The following is a 14,952-nucleotide window of genomic DNA, read 5'->3' as shown; positions in this document are numbered from 1 at the left end:
CGAAGGCATACAAAGAGAAAAAGAACGTTATTTCTTATAATTTAACTGGTAAAGCACGGATTTATTAATTAGCTGTGCTAGATTTAGTTAACCAATTCAATGATAATCAAAACGAGACAAAAATTGTACGTGATCTTTTCATACAACATTAAGGATGAAAATGTTTGAAAGGAGCAAAAATTAGACTCCAAATTTTATTTTTGGTATGCGAAAAATTTCTGGTTTTTCGGCGCAGATTTACTTTTTATCCACCTGACATATATTCCTGAAAAAATAGGCATAGATAGTAATTCTATCTTGTATTTTCCCTTGAAAGATGAGTTAGTTATTAATTAAAAGCTGACTGTCCAAATTTGAAAACTAAAGCCAATTTAATCAGTTTTATGACAGCCATTGCTCCTAGGAACTAACTTTTCGATATTAAGTTTCCGACTAATTATTGTGTTTCATACACTAATCAGCTGTGCGCCTCAGTTAGTCGTCATGTTTCTGCAGTAACTGCCCCACCCTTAGTGTATTGTCATGAAAAAGTGCTGAAACTATTAAATAAAGTTCCTTAATTTTGGGGGAAGGGGAACTAAAAGAAACTCAGATCATTAACTACTCCTTTTTAACATTATTATTAGTGTATTTCCCCAAGCTTAATGGGAAACGCATTTTAATGCTACCAAACAAATTTTAAAAAAAGAATGAAAGAAAATTTGTAAGGTGCAGATTTTAACGTCGCATCAAAGTGTTTGTTAAGGTTTCTTTACGCTCTCTCTGAGCAATGCAGGCTACGAATCCGCTCTTGGATTCACTCCTTCTCACGCATTATTTTGAACGTCCTTTTTAACATTATTATTAGGCATCACTTTCTTCTCATTTATGTTACTTAAAATTAAACAGCAAAATCACCAAATTTTTAAAAACAGCATATGTTTAGAATTCTCGAAGAAATTTGCAGGACATGTTCAGTAAACAGTTCTTTAATGAATGCGACAGAGAATGTTTCCAAAGTTTAACACAATCATGAATTGTAACAAAAAATTGCATTCTTGGCAGAGAAAGCCAGTCTTGCAGAAACAGTACATCACAGTTTTTTGAGGGAAAATGGGATAGTAATATTACAAAAATGGGTTCTAATGAGGAATGTGTCTACCCTTAACTGCAATACATTGGCGGCAGCGACGTTTCATGCTGTCAATTAAGTCGTCGGCGAGTGAAATGGGAAGCAACGACCAGACACTGAGTAATCCTTGTTCAAGCTGATCTAACGACCTTGGAGGAGGACTTAAAGCAGCAACCTGTCTCCCAAGGTAGTCCCAAAGATGCTCTATCGGATTCAGGTATAGGATTTGGCTATATGGGCATCCGCTCCATACCAGGACCCTCAAGATATTCTTCAGCAACCCCGAGCTCGGTGAGGTGCGCATTGTCGTCCATCAGAAGAAATCCAGGACCAATAGCAGCAGCATATGGGTGGACATATTGATCAAGGATATCGTCTCAATATCTCACACCGGTCAAAGTTCCTCCATGGAAGACTAGCAGGTCAGTGTGACCAGCGAAAGAGATCCAGGCTAGACCATTAGTCCACCACCACTGTAACTGTATGTTTCCACTATGTGGGATTGGTTGTATCTGGTGCTAACGACCTGGATCACTCTCCATTGTGAACCTGGACTCTCTGTGAAGAGAATAGACGCCCATTGCTAACTGATCCAGGAGACGTGTTCTCTTGCCCAACATAAACAGGCACCTCTGTGCCCTCGGGTCAAGGGGACACAAACAACTGCTCTTCTTAAATACAAAACTGCATTTTTCAGGCGTTTGTGCACTGATTCTTGTTCCTGTTGCCACTTAATGATCTACCATCAACTGGGGCCCAGCAGTGCTCCTCCTCCTTCGAGCCTAAAGAGCTAAATAACGGTCTTCCGCAGGTGTTGTATTTCTAGGCTGCCTGGAATATGGCTTCTAGACACAGAATCCTAGGATTCAAACTGATTCCATAGTCGGTGGACCACACTACGAGAGACATTGACACGTCTAGCAGCATCAGCTTGTGACATACACATTCCCATTCATCCGATCGCCCGCCACCTCAACGAATCGGGTAAACGACTTTTCCTGGACATTGATAAACTTTCCTGGATATTGTCCACGAAACTGTAATAACAACTGAAAATCAACACTCGTGATCAAAAACTACCATTTTTGCATTTTTTTCTCCAACTCCTATATAAGTGTTCATTTCTACAAAATAAAAGTGATATATATTGTTTTTACATATACTTTCTTAAACATCGTTACTGTCATGCATATGAACTGTGATTTTAAACGTTACTGACATTTTCGTAGTGGTGAGCTTTGAAAAACACTTTAACTTTTGGAGGGCGGTGTGTTTTTCTATTCTTTTCTCAATTCATCCTGACAATGTTCAGTTTGTCTAGTAAGATGATTAACAAAAAATTTTTGCCCAAAGGGGATTTGTCCTGTTGCTTTCGTTCTGCGATTTTGCGTCGAATCACTCTGAATGCCCGTTTCACTTTTCAGACTCTTGCCACCAAATATCATCACCCTGTATTATATTTGAAGAAATTAAATAATGAAGAATCTGCATAAATATAGGTATGTTTCTCGCACTGTGACAGAACAACTGTACCTAGAGCCATCAAATTTTGAATAACTTATTCTTTCCCCAATAACCAGAAGCTTGTTAACTGATGAAGATTTTAAGAAACTTCTTTACTTTACCTTTTAAAAGAAATATTAATTATCCAAATCTAGCATCATTAAGTAACTACTGAAACTGTTGAAATTTTCTGTTCTAAAGATATTACGGGTTTTAAATTTCGGCTTAAATACCGCAGTGCATTAAGAAGATCTCAAAAAACATTTTCAGATTCGAGAGCTTAGCATGAAGTAAGACATGTGGCCAACCAATTGTTTGACATTATAATCGATTTACCAAAATTAAACATAGCATAATCGTGGAAGTTAATAAAATTAAATTATAAAAAATCTTCTTAATTGGTTGCTTAAATAATTAAAACTCTGTACATTTTATAAATTATGTGCATATTCTTTTCTCCAGACAGGACGACAAGTAGCAGTTTGTTGTTCTAGAAATCACTGAATGATAAGGGATAAACTCTATTAGTGTTCTCCAAATTAAACAAAAGCTAACATGTCACCAACAGTTTTAGGAAAGACTGGAACTTTTGAACATTGCAGTGATTAGTTTGCTCTGATTTCATCACTTACGACAAAGCTAGCGATAGCTATCAGCCTAAGGGAAGGGATCTTTCGTGGAGGACTTTTTGAAGAAGTTGTGAATTTAACAAAACGGTTTGTAAAAAAAATAATGAATGCTACTTATGCACACATTCTAACAAAGGAATTATTTATAGTGATTGCATCTGCTTAATTTTATTTTCAATTTATTATGCACAAACAACTACCATAAAAATTCTTCAAAAAGTACCATACGTAAAGTTTACATAAATTAAAAAATTTATGTTTTGCTTTCCACATGCTTCAGTGCTTCATATTGTAACCTGTCGCAAAAATATTTAGGAAGTTAAACACGAATAGGGATTTCATAATTTATTGAAAACAGTCAAAGAAGAATTCTTAGACGAGTTCATGAAATGAAGATCAAACTTGGGATTTACCAGAAGATCGCGGTTCCAGAGAAACATAATCCGATTAGCTATTACGCTTGCCGGAACATAATCCGTAAAGCATAATATTCATCATACCAGTTAAATATGGAAGTCAACAACAGGAACGACAGTTGAATCGCATTGAAATGTCACGGTTGAGTTGTGGTAGAGTCAAAAATTTCAATTCTTTCAATATTACTAGTTGAAGTATATTCTGTCTGGATGTACATGCAATAGCAAAGAGAATAAAAGAGAGAAATGTTGCAAATGAATGGTATTTTTAATCATGAGCATCCATCCCCGAAAAAAAAACCCTCTCCATTAGATAATTGTCTAGAAGTGGGCAATGTCGTTGAAAACTCGTAACTAAGAAAGGAAATGACTGTAATAGATGTTTTCGTGCTTTTTTCCATGGGTAACTTGGTGCAAGGCAGTTATCCCCAGAAAGACCTTATAGAGGAAAACATACCTCCTCTAGGCAGATAAATTTCACTTCTTTACCATAACTTTACTAAAATGAACAAACTTTAAATGATAAGCACAATTCAACTTTTGTTTGGTGTTGACTTCAAACGGAATGTTTCTTTCATAATTTGCTCCAAACAGGGACAGAATTTTGCCAACTAGTTCAAGGCGACATTTGAATGCAAAAATGGTAACAGTTATTTCCAGATCTTTAAAGGTTTAACTGAATTGAAATGAAATATTTAGTCCATTGCGTTAAAGATGTTTGACTTCTTGATTAGTTTTGTTGTTTCACATAGCTGATGGTTATGGAGTCTCTGACTAGTTCTGAATCAAACCTTGTTGATAATTTTCGACTTGTCTGAGAGTTCTAATATTGATTTAGCTGGTGATTCTTGTCCTGGTGGTCATTTCTAAAGTTTATCACATAGTAACTCTTGACTTTCTGCATAATTTTAAATGTGATTTTGTTTTAACATTGATCTTACTGGAACGGCTTACTTCGTTAGTTCTTAGCTTCGACTAACTTCATTTCCTAGAAAATATTACAACAGAGAACGCTTTATGTACGTGAAAACTTTCTCCAGATTAATATGCTACGTCTTCTTCATGAAACTATCTTTATAATGCTAGGTGCCAAAAAAAAGAAGTTAATAATTTCATCTATACTAAGTATAATTCACTACACACTAGTTCCGTAAAAAAAAAAAAAAAAAAAAAAAAAAAAAAAAAACTGTCCTAAATAAGCCCATCAGTGACTGAGCAATAAAGTCGCAGAACGCTGTTAGTTCGACTCGGGTTCGAATTACAATGACTGTGTTAGCTGCATAACCTTTTCGTGGTTTTACTCATATGCAACGTGAATACGCGCCAGTTTCCCTTAGAAAGTCCTCCCAGAAGGCATTCCTTCTCCTCGGCAGATAGTTTTCGCTTGCTTTGCCGTGATCAAATTAAATAAACTTAAATATTTGTAGAAAATACTAATTTCAAAATACCTGTTTTTTACTGTAGTAAATTAAACATATCCATTCTTAATATTTGATAGCAAGAAAAATACCATACCACTCACTTTTAGCTAACAACTACACAAAAGATTTGGCTTAATAAATTATGGATATGACGGGGAAGTTACCTGCGTAAGGTTTTGGTCTATTTAATTATGGCAAAGCACTCGAGGGCTATTTGTCTAAGGAGATGAAGGCCTTCGTGGAGGACTTTCTAAGGGAAACTGGCTCATATGTGCGTTACACATGGGGAAACCACGAAAATACGCATGTAGTCAGGCCGTTCTCGGTGATTCAAATCCCGGACCGAACCAATGTTTAGCGACTTTACCACTCGGTCGCTGGTGGACCTCTACGTAAGGGATAAAATTCTTCGTGGTGAATTTTTAAGTGCCTCGGGATTACTTTACTCATGAGAAAGACCACTCACGGTTCGAATTCCGACGAACGAACCGGCGATATGCGAAAACGCCCATGCAGCCACCCTGTCAGGGTTCGAACCCGGATCGAAACTGCGGTGTCAATTAGTCTTGCCTACTGGGCTGCTTATGGGCACCGCACATGACAACTTTAATAAACAGAGCTACTCTGTATCTGTGATTAAGAACACTTCACATACACGTATCCCCAAATTTTAATATACCTTATCTCTTCTCAGTACATAGAGAAGTAAAAAGCTCTTAGCTCGAGTATGGAATTTTATGTATAAATCTGATGTTTTATTCTGAAATTATTGCAAGCTTAAAGTGCCTAATGCAATGTTTAATGGAAAATATTTTGTTTGCGAGAAATAGTTCTTTTCCATATTTTTTTTTTTTTTTTTTAATATGGGGTCAGCAGTTACTGTGTGAACTTGTTACCAGTGTTTACAATTATTGTGAAATACTTGTTTACTACTTTTACGTCTTTCGTTAAAACTTACTTAAAATCAGCAATGTATTTTAAAAAAAAGTCCTAAGTTCAGTTTTCTACCCCCGAATCAAAACTCAGCTGAGGACTTGCATAGTTTGAAGATTACAAGATTATGAGTAATCTGATTTATTTTCAGTTAAAAATATGCATCATGTTCATTTTCATATTTTAAAAATAAATCACTGCATTTTGTAAACGAGTAAATATCGTTAACATTTTAAACTTATTTAATGCTTCATACGTTATATGTTTAAAGTACTGCGACACTTTTTTTGAGTACATTATTAATAGCTGGGTCATTGAAAAGATTTAATCCTCTACTCACCCTCGAATAAAAATTCAGAAGATATGTTTGTGTAATTACTACAGAAATTTTCTCCTTCAGGGAGACAAGGAACTGATATGAAAATACCGACTTCCTTTGTAAGTCAATATTTTTATATGATTTCGAAAGACAAAATTCAGTTGTAAAAAGGTCCTTGACAGAGACTATGACACGGGTCTATTTCACCCTATCGACTAATAATTACCGCAAATTCCATACGCGTGCGCTGGAGCTTAGAAAATCCGACTCACAATTGGAATACCCGAGGTTTGAGTTTAGGCGAAGAGGACCTTTTTTCCGTTTCTTGTTTCTTTACAGTAGCAGCCTAACTTAAATATGATCTAAGGTTGTCGAATTTGATCGATTGGATTTTGTACGTCTGCCCAGTCGCCCTCTGAGTGTGTTTGTATGGAAAAGAATGCAAATCGCATTCTATGTACAAGTTCTCGTGGTGCAGGGTGCAGGTGGTTAATACGTCCATCTGGAAACTGGCAGATCCGTGGTTCGAATTATGACTAGAGCATGGATAAAATTTTCACGTTTCCTGATTCCAAAAACCTAATCCCTAATGCAATACTCCTTGAATTTAATTGAAACACTCCTTGAAGATGTAATACGTGTACGTGGATATTACCTGCTAGGTAAACTAATATATCCTGCGTAAGAATTGCAAAGTATAATGAAGTGTCATCCTGTTAAAAGATGCTACGGATGGATTCTTGAGATTCCTTGATTTGGTCAACAATAAAAGTTTTTAAAGAAAATCTCTACCAATTCTAACGCTGCCTGTCGCCTAAAGCTCTTTAAACTACTATGAATATTTTTAACATACAGTACAGATGTTTAAAATATTCTACATAAAGATTAAATATTTGCATTTCATCTACTATAAAACGCACTTGGCCGTCTCTTTCGTGATAATTATTCTCGTGTTTATTGCTTATCTGCTGACTGCACCATAGACTTCTTATTATACTAGATTCCATGCTACGTAAACTGTTTACTTCCTACGTGGATAATAAAGTGGCTACTGCTATTAAACTTGTTCATTTGAAAGTTTCCGAGCCATGGTTCCGAATCAAAGTAATGCCGCAAAACTGCCATTGTCATTTTGAAAATGATCTGTATTATATTATCTTGCAAAACCATTACAAACATGTAATACAATACAGGTTCATTTGAAACCTATATTATAATACATGCAAAACCACTGTATAGAAGACCCTTTGCAAGATTTTATTTTTTTAAACCTTTACTTCAAAGTGGACTAATTTATACCAATCAACAATAGAATTAATACGTTAGAGTTTCTGTCATTTCACGGCCTGCTCAATGTTAGAACCTTTGCTTTGAAATTAAATACAGTGAATTCTTTCTGGAATGGTTTACAGTCGTATTAGATGATTTTGATCTTCTGTGCGGATGGTCGTTATAGAGAAACCATGTTTAATATTGATATTTATTTATGATGTTAGAAATATTAATCAAATGATCGTCACTATGACACGGTTCAGTGACATCTCCTGGCTTGACGCAAATGATATCCTTTAAAGATGTCTCTTGGTTTCAGACAAAAAAAAAATTTAGTTATAAGTTTACGTAATATGTACTGTAGCGTCTTTCGTTTATTTGAATATGCTATCTGCCTAATGCTAGCGCAACGGCACCACAGGTCCGGGGTTCGATCCCCGGGCTGTGCAAGTTAACTCAGCCTATCATCCTTTCAGTGGGTCGATAAAATGAGTACCAAGTTCGCTTGGAGGCTAAACACCGGGGTCCTGCGACAAGCTGACCACTTGTCCAGGGCATATGCTCATACGCCTTGGAGCCCACGATCAGAAAAGCAGATATCGGGGCACTGCAGGCCATGGCCCGCTAGGGCTGTTGCGCCACTGAATTTAGTTTAGTATCTACCTAAGGAGAGCAATTCATTCATGGAGGACTTTCTGCGGAAAACTATTGCACATTTATGTTAAACATAAAGAAGGCCAACAAGACTCTTATGCAAGCAGACCGACCGCCGAGGTTTGAACCAGATTAGGAATGTTCAGCAGTCTTAACCTCTCGGCCGGTGTTTGGTCCAGAGTGACTGCGAAAATGTTCATAAATTATAACATGCTTCACTTACGCATTAAAGATAAAACAAGTTATTTATGTTTTCATTGCAAGGGAGGTGTAAGAGGTGTAACTGATTTCCGGAAGGAAACAAATATTATTTAGGTAAACATTTTTCAATAAAGTGGAGGCGCAAAGTAATATTGTACAAAGTATGTTACAGAAAATTGACATTTTGGTTTGTTTGCATTTAAAGTTAAACCTAACTAAAAGAAATTTCTTGATGATATTCTTTGTTTTTTGACTAAAGCTTTAAAGCTTTAGTACATCTTTCTTTCAATTTTTTTTTTTTTTTTTTTAATTAGATGTCTCATTTTTCAATTGATAATTTTAGTTTTTTGTTTTGCTAAAATAATAGATATTCTCATAGTACCATTATATAAAATGTTAAAAAAATTTTTTAACCCTTTGCCACATTGATGAGTGAGACGTGTTTAGAGTGGAATTCGAGAAAAGCTGGCAAATCACGAGTCAGGCTTGTAGAATGGATTACAGTTCAACTATGAATAACGCAAGCTCGCAGTACTGCCTCTGTAGGGCCTGATACTCCTATCCTGTCTGTTACATGTTTAAGGGGAAAATGTTAGTAGCTCCCTCTGGCGAATGACTAGGGCTAAGGCTTGGCTGGTAGAAAAGTACGACGGCACGATAACCGTAGGCGTGCACTTACGAATGCATGCCATAGCGGCACTGTATAGGAGAAGTGTACCTATGGTCCTCCAAAAACAGATATATTAGTTATAAATATAATTTTGTAAATAATAATTCTCTCTCTCTCTCTATATATATATATGTAATGATTTTAATGCTTAGAAAGAAACACTGGAACTCTTAACGGCTTTCGGTAGCAGTCATGGTTTATGGTTAAGGCATACAAATGAAGATAACGAATTGGATTTCGATAAATCACCAATCTTTATTTTGAGACATATCCAATTAGTTTGGAAGACACTTATTCAATCATAATTAAATATTATAATTTTCTATGTACATTGGCTCTTTTATTTATTTATTTATTTTTTTAAAAGAATCGACGTAGGCATTTGGGACGGGGAAGCAAAGCAGCGAGGATGTTGGCGTAGCAGAAGCTAAAGTTTTTTGTGCCAGGAGAATTTATATTAAGTCTGATGTAATTGTAAAGACAAGCTATGATTGCTAATTCAGAAGTCAAACAACAAAAATCAAAACGGCAAAATGATTTTGCGGTTTTGCAGCTGAGGATGGTGGTTCGGTAAAACCATCGAAACTAGACTTGTGAAAATTTTGAAAATATAACGCTAATTTTTGTTGTTTTGACTTCTGAATTAGTATTTATTTGGCGTGTTATTGCGTCTTAAGCTATGATTGGTTAATTTGAGTTTGTTACATAACATAGAAGGATCTCGAACTTGGGAGAACAGATGAATTTAGAGGGAGAGCACTATATCTTACGTATCTGATGAAAACAAAGAATATGTAAAAGATTAAATTAGCAGCGTAAATTAATTTCCCTTCTCTATTCTAAAAATAGTAATTTACCTTTGCACTGTGTCATTTCGGGATTAATCCATGTCATGTGACTCTTACATAATTCTGATGATGTAAATGGAACTAAAACTGAAACAGTCAATAGCAATTTTACAGCAGTATTAATTATCCAATCAAAATCCTTGAAAACCAAAACTAACTCAATCTGAATTAAGATTTCACCCTGAACATAACGCACTTGCTTTCTGCGCTTTGGCTTAGCTGGACTGCAGTCTGTCTGCTCATTCTACGTATCTCACTACAAATTTATTTAAAATATAAACTTTTTGGAATAAGCACAATTAATGCGCCAACTTGATTGTGGCCACAACATGTTTACTGAAATAAAAGTTAAATTACATATACCTTGACTGCTAAATTTCTTATTCATTGTGGATCGGCGTTTCAGCATTCTACAACATCAAAATTCTCGCTATTCATTACAGATTCAACAGCCTGCTTTCTACTACAGGATCTATTATATATATATATATGTGTGTGTGTGTGTATGTATGTATGTATGTATGTATGTATTTCGTATGTGAAAAATAAATTTAATAATTGAGGAAAAGTTTTAAAGTACCTTCTTCCTTCGTGGTCTACTATTAATACTCAACCGAGCCAGTGACTTCAGTCCACCCCTTCTTTCCAAAATTCAAAAAATACATACGTACATTTATTTAGATTATTTTTTTAATGGATTAAACGGTTATATTCATAAACTAAGACTAAATACTTAATAGTTAAATAAAAAGCCGACCACATTCCTCTGAAACTATGAAATTCTCTCGTGGTTAAGAACTTTTGCATTACTGGTTGTATTCTTAAGGAAGCGTCATGTCAGCTACATACAACTTTTAGTCGAGGTTACTCTATACTAAAAGGAAGCATTATTTCATTCTTCTTCAGTCTGTAATGCTAAATTTATTTTAAAAATACGCGTTGTTTTAAAAGAAGGAAGATAAATGTGAAAAATAACAGCCATTCTTCGTCAAGCAGGTATTAATAAAAAACGCTGATAATGAAAATTTTTATATCATTGATGCTATCATTGTTCACAATAGAGAAGGTTCCAAGTAGCTCTATGCATACTTCACTGACTCCAAAGTTACAGAACTACTAATATTTTGAGTTATGAATAGTTCTCTCTGGATTTATTCAATCTTTTTTTTTCCCCCTGGATTGCCATCTAACATGACCCTTTACAATTCAAATTAAATAAATGTTTTTCAAATCATTTTTTTCGAGACAAAACAAGTGCAAATGCTTGCAGTGAAGCAGGCGAATTAATATCTACGAATTTCTTAAAGGCTTAATTTCCTATTATATTAATACTTACTTTAATATGTTACGATGGTTATATAAAAGTGAAATGTAATTTGAATTAATAAGTAAAATTTCTTTTTGTTCTTCTCTCTGTCTCTTTTTTTAATAAAAATTTTATTCATTTCTACGAGCTTGGTATTGAATATCTGACGAATAATCTAGCGTGTGTCCTAAACGCATGTACTGTAAACCGCCAAGATGACATCCGTCCTTGGCTGAGCCATGCAAAATTAAATGTCCCCCCCCCTCCCCGTGGAAAATTTTATTGGAGCAGGAATAATAATAATAAAAAAAAAATGTAGAAGATAAGTAGAAAAATAATAAAATAGATAGGTAAAAGAACAAAAGAAAAAAAAAAAAATGCATGCATAGATTTCCCAATGTTGCACAACAACGGTATTATAAATTGATGATAATCATTGTTATCAATATCATTAACTCCTTTATAGCAGTTAGTAGACAAAGGACGACAGTCTCTCGCTTTTTACTCATGTAAATTTTTGCAAACAGAAAGGAATTAAAGCTCGTGTAATAGGGAAATATTAGCAGCATATGCCGCCATAAAACATTTCAGGCTCATGTTCCAAAGGGAGAAATTTTTTTTCGTTACTGATCACAAGCCACTAACATGTGCTTTCCGGCATAGATTAGGTAGTTAGACTCTATTTCCGAATTCACCACTGACATTCCTCAGACAAAGGGATCAGAAAACATAATAGCAAATGCACTTTCAAGGATTAGTATCCGTGCCAGGCTCCATAGATTACAATGAAATTCCTCATGCTCAACAAACCGATTCAGAGCTAAAATAACTAATAAATAATTCTGAGGTTTTGCAGTTTAAGAAAAACCACATTATCACATAGTGAAACACCCCTTTATTGTGACTTATCAACGGGTACTGCTCGACCTTATATCCTGGATCAATTTCGCGAGAAAACCTTCGCATCTTTACATAATTTACCTCAATCTGGTATTCGTGGCACATCAAAGGCTCTGCATCCGTAAAAATTACACCTAATGGGCTAGAAACTGCAACTCATGTCAGAAGGCAAAAATTACCAGTCATGCAAAATCCCCTATAGGAAAATTTTATTTTCAATCTCAGAGGTTCGATCATATATACCCTGACGTTGTCGTACTTATCCCGTCTTCCCAAGGAAATTATTATTATTTGACAATGAAACATAAATATACACGATAGTCAGAAGCAGTTCCAATACCAGACTAGGTCTTCAAGAGTGTATTAAAGCATCGTCCTACCGTCCACAGACGAATGGACTTATTGAGGAATTCCCTCAGCCTTTAAAAGAAGAATTAAAGGCCTGCAACACAGATCATTTGGTCTGCAGCTTTGCCCAAATTACTACTAGGATTTCGCTCCGTCTTCAAGGAGGATCGTAAAGCGACAGTTGTTGAGTCTTTGTCTGCCAGATGAATTTAAAACCCATTTTACGAGTGTGCAACCTATCCCAACTTCCTGTCACGAGAAGAAAACGATTTTTCTCCACCATCACTGTGGTTTCTTATGTGTTTCTTAGGCACTGAAAACACTTCAAGCTCCTTACGATGGACCTTATAAAGTTTTATTCAGACGAGTAAAGACTTGGATATTGAAGGCAGCAGACAAACTGTCTCTATCTATAGACTCGAACCAACTTTTCTCGCTGCGGATGGCTCTAATTTTCCTCAGAGTGCCAAAACAACGACAGCGTTGCTAACTCCTCGTCAGAGTGTTAAATGCCAACAGCTTTTGCATTCTGGACGTTTTGTTCGGCTCCTTCAATGATACGTCACTTTCATCGACCCTGCAAAGGGCGTGTGTAGCGTTAGTATATCGCTAGTGTTGTAATAAACGAACTTTCCTAGTTCAGCTACTTCGCCATTTGACGAAAAATGAATGAAGTAACCCTATTCATCGGTTCGCTGGATGACTTCCATATTTCCCCCGTCTTCTTAGTGTTACTTATGTGCTCTATTGACTTATGTAGTATAAGATCATGCTGAATCGTCCAGCTTAATATTGTGTACTTCTAGCAAATCTTTTCGATAATATGGTTGTTAATTTAACTGTTATTAAACTACCAAGTTTTAATAGTTAATTTTATAGCTTGGATTAATTAATGGCACTGAATTATTTATTTAATTAGTTAATCTTAAGTTTTGTAGCCATGCTACGAAACTTAAGATTTTGTTTGCTTTACTTAAAATTACGTGCCAAAAGTGCTTTACGTTAAGGATTTTTTTTTTTTTTTTTTTTTGACATTTCGGATACTTTAACCATCTTTAAATAGTTAAATTCCTAACAAAAATTGTTATTAATTTGTACTGTATTGCCATATTTGTTTCAGATATAAAACTTCTAATACAGTAAACCCTCATTAACACGAATTCCAAGTGACCGAAATATCAAGATTTCGCGCTAAAAAAAATCGAGTCAGCTGGAAACTCAAATTTTATTTCTGGAATAATTTTTTTCTGCACATTGACCATTTACGATTTATAGTTACATAAGTACAACAATATATTTTTATGCCGTCAAAGAAAATACTATAGTACTACATTGATTACTATAACTAGAACAAATGTGCTCACAGATCACTTTTTTCGTGAAAAATTCAGATTCCTGTGTACTGCGCTGTCGCATCATCAAAATGGTCTACAGCAGTGGGTAGGTAGAATGCTGTTAACTTTCTAACGTTCTTCTGATATCATTTCCTCAGATACAACTGCTTGTACATTAGATTTCATTGCAGCACACACGTCAACATCGTCATCTGTCCTAAAATACTCTTTAAAACTAATACCAGAGTTCGTAACGTCATGTAGACTATTCCATTCGTCAATTGAAGTGATAGCGTTGTCATCAGCTAACTCGTCAACAGGAGTAGCGTTTCTCCAACCTCTGCTAAAACAGCTCTGTATATATTGGGAAGACATAGATTTCCAAGGTGCAGCGATAGCTATTTTTGCATCAACCACACTTCAAGCAGGCATATCCATTTCCTTTTCAGCAGCCCGAATAGTAGCCCTCATAAGTCACTTGCAATGAGAGCTCTACATAACTGTAATAATGCCTTGATCTAAAGGCTGAAGATGACTTGTTGCATTTGTGGATTGGTTAAGTTCAGATCATGTAATTATGGGCTGTACGTGTGCTCATAACAGCGTGTTTATTCTGAGCAACCATAAACTAGTGTTTCGACGATTAAAACGAATAGTCTGTTACGAAATGATGAGCTGTAAGTCCGTGCTGTCTTATGGTGACAGCAGGTGCAAAATAAAGTAAAAACAACGTGATGTCTCGGCCTTACGGTCGCCCAAGGACTGTGTTCATCACAGCCGTTTGCATTACACATAAGGACAACAGTTTAAGGTTTTGTTACTGCGTGCTCTAACATCTCACTTGTCAGCTTTTATTCCAATGGTAGGACTTGAAAAAAGATTATAAAAAAAGTCCAGTTTCATCCATACTGTAGACATCAAACGAGGCATACTTTTCTCTTGCTTGGTCATATTCATGCAAACCATTTACTTCCCCCTTTTTCAACAACTTTACTTTCTTCAAGAAAAATCACTAATGATGAAATTGAATTGGAAATCTTAGGAAACGGTATAGACAATCAACGGGACAAATGAAATCTTGAATGTA

This window comes from Stegodyphus dumicola, chromosome 8, assembly GCF_044657685.1.
Source record: "Stegodyphus dumicola isolate Sdum_Otavi_A_Nest chromosome 8, ASM4465768v1".
Lineage (NCBI taxonomy): Eukaryota > Metazoa > Arthropoda > Arachnida > Araneae > Eresidae > Stegodyphus > Stegodyphus dumicola.
Note: the sequence above shows the minus strand (reverse complement) of the source record.